Below are 12,791 nucleotides of genomic sequence, written 5' to 3' on the forward strand. Positions count from 1 at the left end.
CGATCGGCTGCACTCCCGTTATTTCTCTAATTCTACTATTTGGTATCCTTTCCCACCACTTAACTCCTAATATTCTTCTAAGTGCTTTATTTTCAAACACCAAGAATTTATTTTCCATAGTCACTGTGCTGTACCAAGACTCGTGTCCATAAATTAAGATACTCCTAACCATTACCTTATAAAGTTTGATTTTTGTATGCACAGAGAAATTGTTATTATTCCAAATATTTTTAAAGCATTCCCATTGCCTGATTAGCCTTCTTTAACCTTTCCTCGAATTCAAAGTTCAAAGAACCATCCTTGGCTAAATAAGTACCTAAATATTTAAACCTATCAACTTGCTTTACAACCATACCTCCAATTACACATTCCTGCGCATTTTCCATATTCATATTGATTATTTCAGTTTTTCCACAATTAATAACCAAACCCACCTTGCGACTTTCACTCACCAAACAGTCCAACACTCTCTGCATCTCTTCTGGCCCATCACAAATCAAAACTATATCATCTGCATAATCTAAATCCAAAAGTTTCCTGTTCTCTCCCCAAAGTATACCTGCACCGGTTTCTGTTCCAACGCGTTTCATAATGTAATCAATGACCAATATAAATAGTAAAGGCGATAGAACACCACCTTGAATTACTCCGGACTTGACTTCAAACGAATCACTCAGACAACCATCAACCATCACTTTACAAAATGTGTCCTCATGCATGTTCATAATGACCCTCACAAACTCCTCTGGTATTCCATAATGTCTCATGATCTTCCCCATAGTCTCTCTCGAAACACTATCAAAAGCCTTTTCAAAATCAACAAAACAAAGACTTAACGGTACTCTCATTTCATTAACTTGCTGCATCAAATGCCTAACTATAAAGATCTGATCATTGCAACCACGTCCCTTTCTAAAACCAGCCTGTTCATCCCTCAGAATACCCTCAACCACTGGCTCCAACCTATTTAACAACACTCTACTGAAAACTTTCAAAGCTATCGGTGACAAAGAGATTCCCCTCCAATTACCACATTCACTCAGGTCTCATTCTTCGGAATTTTAACAATTACACCATTCTTCCAAACTGATGGTAGTAACCCCCGTCACCCATATCTTATTGAATAGCTTGGTCAAGATCATTATTAATCTATCCCCCTCCACTTTAAACATTTCCGGAAATAAACCATCCTCCCCTGGTGCCTTATTATTCTTTAACTGTTTTACTGCTTTCTCAACTTCTGCAAGCCTCAACTCTCCTGTTTCTATATTTAAATCTTCCTGAGCAGACGGTATATCCTCTTCTGGTGGTATTGGTCTATTAAGAACTGTCTCAAAATGCTCTTTCCATCTATTTTTAATATCTCCATCTTTGGTCAATAAATTTCCTTCCCTGTCTCTAACTGGTATTTCCTTGCGTTTACCTGCATTACCACTCAGTTCTCTAATCGATTCATATGCTATTCTTTGACTCTGTCCATCATTTTTGTTTATTAAGATTTCAGTCTCTGCAACCTTTTCATCCACACATCTTCTTTTATCTCTCCTAGCTAACCTTCTTACTTCTGAATTCAAACTCCAGTACGCAGCTCTTGCTGATTCAATCTCTTGTTCATCAACGCATTGCATCTCACTCCTCAATTTAGCCTCACCTCTCTTTTTTATCATATCCCACGTTTCCTCTGATATCCATTTCTTTCTCCTGAAGCTATGTCTCCTTCCAATCGTACATTCAGCAGTCTCATGCAAAACTTTGTTCACATCCTCCCACATCTCATCTACACTTCTCTCCCCCTGTTCCAACGTTTCCAACACCAAAAACCTATTTCTGCATTCTAATCTGAATTCCTCCTTTTCTTCTCCTTCCCTTCTAAGCTTAACAATATCGTATCTACCAACACCAGATTTTTCCTTCTTCTGATTTTTAAGTTTAAACCTTATTTTTGCAATGCTGAGTTGTGAGCAAAAAAAAAAAAAAAAAAAAAAATGGTGCAAAACAAGGCTGGAGGGTGGTGAGGGAGCTGAAGAGCCATTCGCATGAAGCTTCTGCTGCACAACTGGAGGTTGCATTTGTGAAAACTAAAAAAAAAAAAAAAAAAAAATTGAGAGTAGAGGAGACTCTTGAATCACTGACTGTAGTTGTTAATGAATGTTTGACAGACATAACCCCAGTCTACCCTCCATTCTTAATATGTCTACTTTGATGAAAATAATACGTAAAAAGCTTAATTCAGTGATGAACGCCCCCACCAATCCAATTGTTTTAGGACAATTCTTTCTGCCAGAATGCAACAGAAAATAAGTCCCTCTACAAGGAGAGGAAGAAAAAAATTTTATTGTATGACAGTGGACCAGCTTCTGCTCGATACTGTTCTTCGCAAGACAGAGCTGGCTCTAACACTTTGTGGCATCTAGTATGTGTCTTGTCAGTGGCACATTTAGTATTGCTCCCAGCCTCTTTTTTCAGATTTATGTAATTTGGCAAAAAAAAAAAAAAAAAACACACACACACACGAAGGAGTTCACCCTATATTTTATTCTCTTTGCCCAACACGCAAAGCACCACATATGTAAGAAAGTTCTTGTTATTGAAAGAAATAGAACCCAATTTGAAATCCACTTCAATCGTTTGCGATTTTGAACAAGCTGCGCACAGCGTCATGAAGGACATATTCCCTGATGTTCAAATAATTTTTTTTTTTTTTAGCTCAAAGTATACAAAACATCTAGCTAGACTGGATTTCACTAATTTTATAACACTGATCCAGATGTCGCTTTAAAAACTAAAATGATTTTTGTCCTTGCCTTTGTATCTTTGAACAAGATCGATGAATATCTGGATGTTCTAGCGACCGATTTTCTTTTTTTTAATGCTAGACAGAAGGAACCAAAGGCCATGGGCCTGCATTAACCGTTCCATCTTAAAAGAAAAATAAAATACAAGAAAAAGTCAAATTCAATATCCGTTCATTTCGAGATGCCTGGACACACTGCGTTTGAAAGACTGGAGATCATAGCTAGTAGGAAACACAGACAGAGGGAGACAGTTCCACAGTTGACTTGTTGCATAAATGAAGGACTGAGAGTAACGGTTAACTCTTTGTCACGAATCAAATTCGCGATATTTCCCTTTTGTGAGAAACCACGAACTATTAGTGGAAAACTCATTGTGTATCGCTCAGTTAACCGTTTCTCTCTCCATTTCGGTGGTATACTTTTCAAAACATTCGTCACTGTTTCAAAAGTGACCAATCTAATGCACGTCACTAAGTGCTCTACTGAGCGATATTATTGTTTCTTTATTGTTCGCCCCTGCCTGCCTCGACCGTTAAAAAAATGCGGCCATAGTGCTCCCTTTCTTTCCCACGAGTTGGCAGTCAAGTGTCTGTCGTGATGGAGTGAGGTTCTATGCTCCAGCAGTGGAGAGTGAGAGGTCAGCTAGCACCCAGACTCCACTAGACTACAGTTCTCCAGGCTCCCATTCTTCGTTGGTGATACACCACATTCATTGACCAGTATTTTCTTTTCGTTTTCCTAGTCTTAAGAGTTTAGTTAAGTGTGCTGTTGCCTTACATGCTGGCCGGCTGCGCCGCATGTTGTTTTTTTTTTTTTTAGGTGTAAGAATTTAGCTCTTGAGTGAGTGAGTGAGTGCGATCTCATTAATTTGATTTTGAAATGTAACGTTAATTTTTTTTTTTATCAATAAATTTAACAGTTCTTTTTCTTGAGCTTAATGTAATGTGAACTCGTGTTTCATTTCTCCATAATTAAGCTTATTTCCCTTATAGCTCCTAGCTTGCATAAACGTTTTGCCATTCATAACTGGTACTTAGGCCAGTCTTGTATTAAGCTTAAAATCCGTTGTGCCTCGTAGGAGTTAAGCATCAGCAAGAACCTGATATTATTAATAGTATTAGTTATTTATTGTCAGGGGTGAAGTAACTTTCTCCAGAGGCTAACAGTACTAATAAACAGCGATTTGAGTAATTAGTCTCTGCTGTGTACTGTTGAGAAAGTTTATAAATTCTCGTTCTTAGAGAATCGTGCGAAGCAAGCCAGCGTAAAGTAATCACTGCTTGATTTAGCAAGACAATCATTGTCCCTGCTTTTCAATATTATTGAACATTATCATTAATATTTGCATTTATTTTAAAAACCCCGTGACAATTGGCGACCTCAATCCAGCATACTAACTCCTAGCTCTAAAGCTATTCACGAGATAATGCTCACTCGTTCATATTTAGGTATTTATCATTAAAGTTTATAGACAAGCTTATTGGTGTTTACCGTTAATTTAGCAAGTGAATTTTTGCTCTATTAATCCATAGAGTACTTAACTCTATTTAGGACTTTATTTTTGGTAACATCAGACGATTTTATTCGCTCCTGGGTAGCCGCCGTACCCATTGCGTTAATTATTGAGTCTTCTCAGTCAATTGCAATTTTGCTTTATTTTTGCCAGTTAACTAGATAAGACTGGTCACCACTAGCTTGTGTCTGTATTCTTTACTTGTGTTATTAGCATTCGTTTGCGAAGCAGCAGTCAATACTCAGTTTCGGCTTGGTTAGTAAATTAGCATCATGGCTACCACTATATTTTTAAAGGAAGCCAAAGAAATGGGTCTTACGGACCCAACCGAAATTAAAGAGTATATACTCTCACGGCATAATCAGGAGCAGTGTGAGAAAGAGCGCGAATACGAGCGCGAACAACATGAACGTGAGCGAGAACAGAGCGAATACGAGCGCGAACAACATGAACGTGAGCGAGAACAGTGCGAATACGAGCGAGAACAGCGCGAACACGAGCAGAAACAATGCAAGCTCGAGTTAGAAAAAGAGCGACAACAGTGCGAACACGAGCAAAAACAACGCGAACTCGAGCTAGTACAAGAGCGAGAACAGCGCGAATACGAGCGTGAACAACGAGACAGAGAACGAGAGCACGAACGTGCCGAGCGAGAATCACGAGAAAAACACGAATATGAAATGCTGAAGCTCAAGCGAGATTCCTTGGCTTCAGACACATCTGGTGCAGTTGGTCCAAGCTCCACGAGCATTCTCCCTGCACATGTCCTGGCGACCCCATGCATCAAGCTTCCTTCATACAAGGAAGGCGAGAGAATCGAGCCATACATAGCTTGTTTTGAGGACATGGCAGACATGTATCAAAACAAGCTAAGCAGCTCCAATTTCTTAGTTTATTTGAGGGCCCTGCCCTCGATATTCTCCACAGAATTCGTGGAGACAATCTCACGTATGAGATGATGAAAGCTGCACTCACTAAGGTGTATGGTCTCACAGTAGACGACGCCAAAGTTCAGTTCATGCGAGCTCGTCTCCAAGACAAGGAGACAGCTGTTCAGTTCCTCGACTGTCTCACTGCTTACTTAGGTGAGTGGATGGAGAAAGATGAAACTCCTTCCACGCGTGAGGGGATAATTGACCTTATGCTGCGTACACAGCTAGAGAGGTCGTGGCCTGCTGAGCTCATAGCACAGCTTAAGATCTGCCAGGTGAAAGATGCCAGCCAAATGGTAGAAAAGGTTGACGCGTATTTTACTGCATACGGGTATCAAACTCATAAGCAAAACACCTGGAACAGCAGAAAACCTGATAAATCTGGGAAACCGTCTCAGACTGAACCCCATCAACAAGGCCATTTTCAGAATAATGGCCAAGGTCCAAAACCGCAGTGGAAGGACCAGGGGTAAAACACTCAGAAACCTGAGTGGAAGAGGTACAACAAGTACCCTAACCAGCAGCAGTATCAGCCAGGCAACCGACCGTCAGGACAAACTTTTTCACCACCAGCTCAAAAGAGGCAGGAAGCGAATGCAGCCTTCATTCCTCAGCAGCAGCACGGTGGTCACGTCCCTACCAGTATGGGTACTCCCCCACAGTTCACTAGTCCTACAGTGACAGTGAACCCCCCTCTACAGATGGCCAAGGTTCCATCTCCACAGGCAGTGAGTACGACCCCTCAAGTTTCTAATTCTCAGGGCACTATGTTTGCCACATCAATTCAGCAGCCTCATGAGTGGCTAACTGCTTCCTCCACAGCCCTCCCACAGGTGACAGTACCTTCCTTGTTCAGCCAGGGTTTGTGGGAGCCATTCCTGTGAAGGTCCTGAGAGATAATGGATCCTCAGGTTGCTCTGTCAAGCAGAGTTTAGTTCGGCCTGAGCAGTACACAGGTCGACAGATCCATGCAAACCTTATTGATGGATCAGTGAGATTGTTCCCTGAGGCATGTATCCAGGTGGCATCTCCATTTTATACTGGTACGACACTCGCAGTTGTCATGCCAGAACCTTTATTTGACCTTATAATAGGCAATATTTCCGGTGTCAAGGATAGTTGCACCGAACATGACGCTACTCAGACTTCGGCTACAGTAACACGAGCCATGGCTGAGGCTCCAGACTGTGTCACCCCAGTGACCATTGAATCGCCGCAAGATCTGATGTGTAGCCAACTTGTTGTTCAAGAACAACATTCTGACCCGACACTTGCTGCCGTGCGGAACAAACAAAAGGGTTGAGTGATTAAGTATTCACGGGGAGGTCGAGCCAAGTTCCTTCGCAAACAAGGACGGCTCTACCGTAAGTCACGAACACCCGAGGGCGAGGTTCGACTGCAGTTTGTCGTTCCCGCCAAGTACCGCCTAACAGTGTTACAATGGGGTCATTGTTCAGCCTCAGGTCACATGGGCAAAAGGAAGACCCAGGGCCATATCCGAGCTGACTTTTTCTGGCCAGGGATGGGACGAGACATAGATAGTTTTGTGCGCTCCTGCCGTGTGTGTCAAAGTACCACTAATCAGGGACATGTCCTTCCTGTGCCGTTTGTAACCACACCTGTAATCTCTGAGTCAGTTGAGAGACAGGGTAGTAGTGAAGTGGGTGCAGACCTGACGTCTCAGCCATTGGCCCCACAGGACACAGTATGTCCAGGGCCTGTACATACATATGTACCGTAAATTAAGGTGCTGTTCCCTCACATGCTGGCCGGCTGCGCCGCATGTTGAGTGAGGTGGACGCCAGGTTAAAGCTACCCCTAAATTGGATGATGGGATGTTGTTAAGGTGCTGTTCCCTCACACGCTGGCCGGCTGTGCCGCATGTTGAGCGAGGTGGATGCCAGGTTAGAGCTCCCCCTAAATTGGATGATGGGATGTTGTTAAGGTGCTGTTCCCTCACATGCTGGCCGGCTGCGCTGCATGTTGAGCGAGGTGGACGCCAGGTTAGAGCTCCCCCTAAACTGGGTGATGGGATGTTGTTAAGGTGCTGTACCCTCACATGCTGGCCGGCTGCACTGCATGTTGAGCGACGTGCATGCCCGGCTAGAGCTTCCCCGCTAAGAACCCTTACGACTACGTTTCCTAGTGAATAATGTATCTATTAATGGCTACCTCGAATGTACGAAGCTCAGGCTGTCAATCGTATTTTTCAGCTAGAGCGTACCTTACACAGCATGTACTGACTGCTAGGCAGAGAGAGTAATTGTAATGTAATAAGAATTTTTGTCTCATTGACACTTTTGATGCTCCACCTTAATTGATTTTGCAGGTACAGCAATGGGTGTAGCAGTTTTGCTGTGCGGGCCAGCTGATCGTCTGCCGCACGCTGCCGCCTCTTCTCCTCTGCCTTCATCATCGCCATATTATTATTTACCATATCATTTAACACGTAGGTACAGTTACACTACAACTGTCACACCTACACTGTCTATCACATACACCACGCTACACAACAATTAGTTGTCAGTGTAAATGTAGCGAATTTTCACTCAGTTTGACCTGAGTACAGGATTTTCACCATCGTCACAGAGTTTTTTCCCTCAAGCTTGCCTCTATTAACGTAAATACGAGTTTTTTACGCTCATTGGCGATAGTGATTTTCTCCCGTAGCAGGATAGCACACACACCACAGTGTGAATCTTGTGTGACTGAGTTAGGATTTATATGTATGTATATTGAAATCTTTTTTCTGAAGAAAGAAAGATTTGATTTTCATGGGGCGTAATGTCACGAATCAAATTCGCGACATTTCCCTTTTGTGAGAAACCACGAACTGTTAGTGGAAAACTCACTGTGTATCGCTCAGTTAACCGTTTCTCTCTCCATTTCGGTGGTATACTTTTCAAAACATTCGTCCCTGTTTCAAAAGTGACCGATCTAATGCACGTCACTAAGTGTTCTACTGAGCGATATTATTGTTTCTTTATCGTTCACCCCTGCTTGCCTCAACCGTTAGCCACGCCTTTTTCCGCTGTGCGTCCTACCCATACATCGTATTTGAATGCAGTCAAGTGTTTGCCGTGATGGAGAGAGGTTCTGTGCTCCTGCAGTGGAGAGTGAGAGGTCAGCTAGCACCCAGACTCCACTAGACTACAGTTCTCCAGGCTCCCATTCTTCGTTGGTGATACACCACATTCATTGACCAGTATTTTCTTTTCGTTTTCCTAGACTTAAGAGTTTAGTTAAGTGTGCTGTTTCCTTACATGCTGGCTGGCTGTGCCGCATGTTGTTTTTTTTTAGGCGTAAGAATTTAGCTCTTGAGTGAGTGAGTGAGTCCAATCTCATTAATTTGATTTTGAAATGTAACGTTAAATTTATTTTGTAATCAATAAATTTAACAGTTCTTATTCTTGAGCTTAATATAATGTAAACTCGTGTTTCATTTCTCCATAATTAAGCTTATTTCCCTTATAGCTCCTAGCTTGCATAAACGTTTTGCCATTCATAACTGGTACTTAGGCCAGTCTTGTATTAAGCTTAAAATCCGTTGTGCCTCCTAGGAGTTAAGCATCAGCAAGAACCTGATATTATTAATAGTATTAGTTATTTATTGTCAGGGGTGAAGTAACTTTCTCCAGAGGCTAACAGTACTAATAAACAGCGATTTGAGTAATTAGTCTCTGCTGTGTACTGTTGAGAAAGTTTATAAATTCTCGTTCTTAGAGAATCATGCGAAGCAAGCCAGCGTAAAGTAATTACTGCTTGATTTAGCAAGACAATCATTGTCCCTGCTCTTCAATATTATTGAACATTATCATTAATATTTGCATTTATTTTAAAACCCCCGTGACACTCTTGCATTAGAGAGTTGGACAGAAAAGGAATGAGAGTTTGCTGCTAGAAGTGGAGGAATGCAAGCAGACAGTTCAGAGGAGCAGTGACCATTGAAGTAGCGATAGAAAAGAAATGAAGATGCATCAGTGCGGCAAAGAGACAGAGGTTGAAGGGACCCAGTAAGAGGAGAAGAGTTAATTTGAATACACCCAATTGAGAAGAGCTGTATGTGGGGAGCCTTCCCACACATGAGAGTTGTACACCACACAGGGGTGGATAAAACCTGTCTATAGAGTCAACAATTGTGCAGGGGTAAAGAAGGAACGGAGTCGGTTTAGCACACCCAATCTCTTAGAAGCAGATTTTACAAGAGATGTAATATAATATTTCCAAGACAGGTCCCGAGTGAATGAAACCCCAAGCATGTTCAAAGATGATGCAGGATTAAGCTGAATATTATTAAACATTAGTGGGTACACCTGTGGAAGATTTTGTCGGGTTGATAGGTGTAAGAACTGAGTCTTTGATGCATTAAAAACAACAATATTATTTTTACCCCAGTCAGAGATACGAGTCAAGTCAGACATTAGGTGTGCCATAGTCTCATCCCTTTTTTGTTGAAGTAACTGCTGAGATGGACATTGCGGGAACCGAATGGAAAGGTGAAAGGTGAAGTCATCAGCATACGAGTGGATAGGGTTAGATGTACAGCTTTGAAGATCATTGATGAATAAAAGGAAGAGAGTTGGTGATAGGACAGAGCCCTGAGGAATACCACTGTTGATAGATCTAGGAGAAGAACGATGGCCGTCTACAACAGCAGCTATAGAACGAACAGCAAGGAAGCTATAGATGAAGGAACATATAGAAGGATAGAAACCGTAAGAGGGCAGTTTGGAAATTAAAGATTTATGCCAGACTCGAACGAAAGCCTTTGAGATATCAAATGTAATGGCAAAGCTTTAGCCAGAGTCCCGAAAGGAGGATGACCAGGAGTCTGAAAGGTAGGTGAGAAGATCGCCAGTGGAGCATCGCTGATGGAATCCACACTGATGATCAGAAAGAAGGTTGTGATAGGAAAGATGCTTTAAAATTTTTCTATTAAGAACTGACTCGAAAAATTTTGAGATACAGGATGTTAAAGCAATTGGGCGGTAGTTACAGCGTTAGGAATGGTCACTCTTCTTTGGGACTGGCTGAATGAGAGCAAACTTCCAACATGAAGGAAAGGCACAAGTTGATAGACAAAGGGGAAAGAGTTTGCCTAGGCGGGGTGTAAGCACAGTTCTTGAGGACAACAGGAGGGACTCCATCATGCTCATATGTCTTGTTAGTATAGAGGTCAGTGATGGCAGAAAATACATCAGCTGAAGTAATTTTAATGTCAGGCATGAGGAAGTCAGAGGGGGGAAGTGATGGAGGAACAGCACCGGAATCGTCTAAGGGGGAATTGGAGGAGAAAGTCTGAGCGAAGAGATCTGCTTTATCAGTAGAAGAAATAGCTACAGAACCATCAGAGTGGAAAAGTGGAGGGAAGGATGATGAGGTAAAGTTGTTAGAAAGGCTTTTGGCAAGGTGCCAGAAGAAGAGGGAAGAATTCGAGTTGGAGAGTTGATAGCATTTAGTACAGATGAAATTATTTTTAGCAGAGCGAAGAACAGACTTAGCACGACTCCGGACAGAAACGTAAAAAAGATGTGATTCAGGGGTGGGTTGACTCCAGTACCTTTTATAGGTCCTCTCCTTGTTCCAGACAGCATTAGAACAAGCGTGATTAAACCAAGGCTTTCTTGCATTAGTAGAGGATATGAGAAAGGAATGTATGCTTCCATGCCCGAGAGAATAACCTCCGTAATGCGCAAGGCACACTTAGATGGCTCCCGGCCATGGAAGCAATAATCATTCCCGGGAAAATCAAAGAAGTACTGCCTGAGGGCCTCCCAATCCGCAGCTCCAAAGTGCCACAGACGACGTTTCTTTGGAGGGTCCACAGGCTGTACCAGAGCAAAAGGACAGGTTAATGAATAAGGTTGTGATCGGAGGAGCCCAATGGAGAGAAATGATTAACAGTGTAAGCAGAAGGATTAGTTGTAAGGAAGATGTGAAGTATGTTGGAGCTCTCTCCAAGGCGGTCAGGCATACGGGTAGGGGTTCAAGGCTTATTCAACTGGTTTAAAGATACATATCTTGGTCATCAAAACAGATGAGGAAATGGAAGACGAAGTCCCCTATTTCTCCCCGAGATTTGGAACCTTCATCAGAGAACATTAAACGGAGAAGACTGCGCAAACAATCATGCGAAGGCAGCCCAGCGTCAATTAAAATACGAACTTGGCATGCAACATCCCACCATATGGAAGTTTAATAGATGGTCTGCGTAAAGCACCAAAAGGTAGAGACGCATGTTATGAAGTGGTACTAGCTGGGCATGAACCACCACAGAAACAAAAAAAAAGTAAGAATACATGAAACTATTCTTAGATTTGAAAACATGGATGCTATCGAGTACCTGAGGAGCCTTGCTCAAAATTACCAAATGAAGTAAATAAAGTTACAATACATTTTTTGTGTATGATTATCAGATTTAATGTTTATATTTTTCAATTAAGTTTTAAAACATTTTAAAGCTTTACTTTTGAATGATGATGAATCATTTAACATTTTTGGCCCAGCTTTCAAAAGTCTGGCGCCCAATAGCCTGGTGCCAAATCAGCTGGCGCCCAAAAGGCCGTGCCAAAACGCCAGCGCCCAATTGTCTCACTTATTCCTTTAAGCATGCAGCAATTCAACTAAGGAAATATCTTCCTCTGTTTCTATTTGCCACTGCCTGTGACCTCCAGTCTTTTAAACGCAGTGTGTCCAGGCATCTCGAAATGAACGGATCTCTTTTTTTTTTTTTTTTTTTTTTTCGCTAGAAGGAACAATCTTGCGGAATTCTACCTTTTGGTTCCTTCTCTCCTGCATTTAAAATATGTGACAAAAATGAGACAGTTTCACCTGCTTGTGACATGCCAGCATTTGGTGGTGTTTTTATAGGTTTGTGTAGTAGATTTTAGTAAATAGAGCCGAAGGATGTCATCAAAGGCTGTACTAATGTTTGTTGTTGTTAAAAGTGTAAGTTGTGCTGACTGCGTGGAATTGATGTTGTCAAATGTGTTGTGTGAGATAGTTAATAACATGTTTGTAGAATGTAGTAGTTAAAGCCATGTTGTAAGAGAGAAAGTAGGAAATGAGATGTAACTGTAACGAGTTAGGTGTTCGGTCATCTTGGGTGGAGTGTAGAGTTGTGTACGGGTCTGTACGATGAATGATGTGTTTTGTCATTGTCTGGTTTTGAAGTATAGTGATGATTGTTCCATGTTTACAACTTTGGAGAGTGGTACAATTTGCATATGAGTAGTCGATAATGTTCTGTGAGGGTCTGAATGGCGTGGGATTCCAGGTGTTTCATTTGTAGGTTGTTGAGGCCATGAGGCCATTTCTTGTATGTTCTTTTTCATGATAATGATATGCATCCGTTTGGCAATGAAGGGGGTTGTGTTGTGGTCGACTGGAAAAGACTGCCGATGAAGAGAATCTGGTTTTTTAACTCAGTGCGTGTTAGTGTAAGGTGACTTATTTTTGCATAATGGTTAACAGGAAAGTTTGTTCCAAGTAAGAGGGGATGACTTAAGCAATGGTAGTGATTGTGAAGTGGCTCTTGGGGGTGCTTGTTTG

Source organism: Coenobita brevimanus, chromosome 67, assembly GCF_032717465.1.
Source record: "Coenobita brevimanus isolate Jiangsu-jjx chromosome 67, ASM3271746v2, whole genome shotgun sequence".
Taxonomy (NCBI): domain Eukaryota; kingdom Metazoa; phylum Arthropoda; class Malacostraca; order Decapoda; family Coenobitidae; genus Coenobita; species Coenobita brevimanus.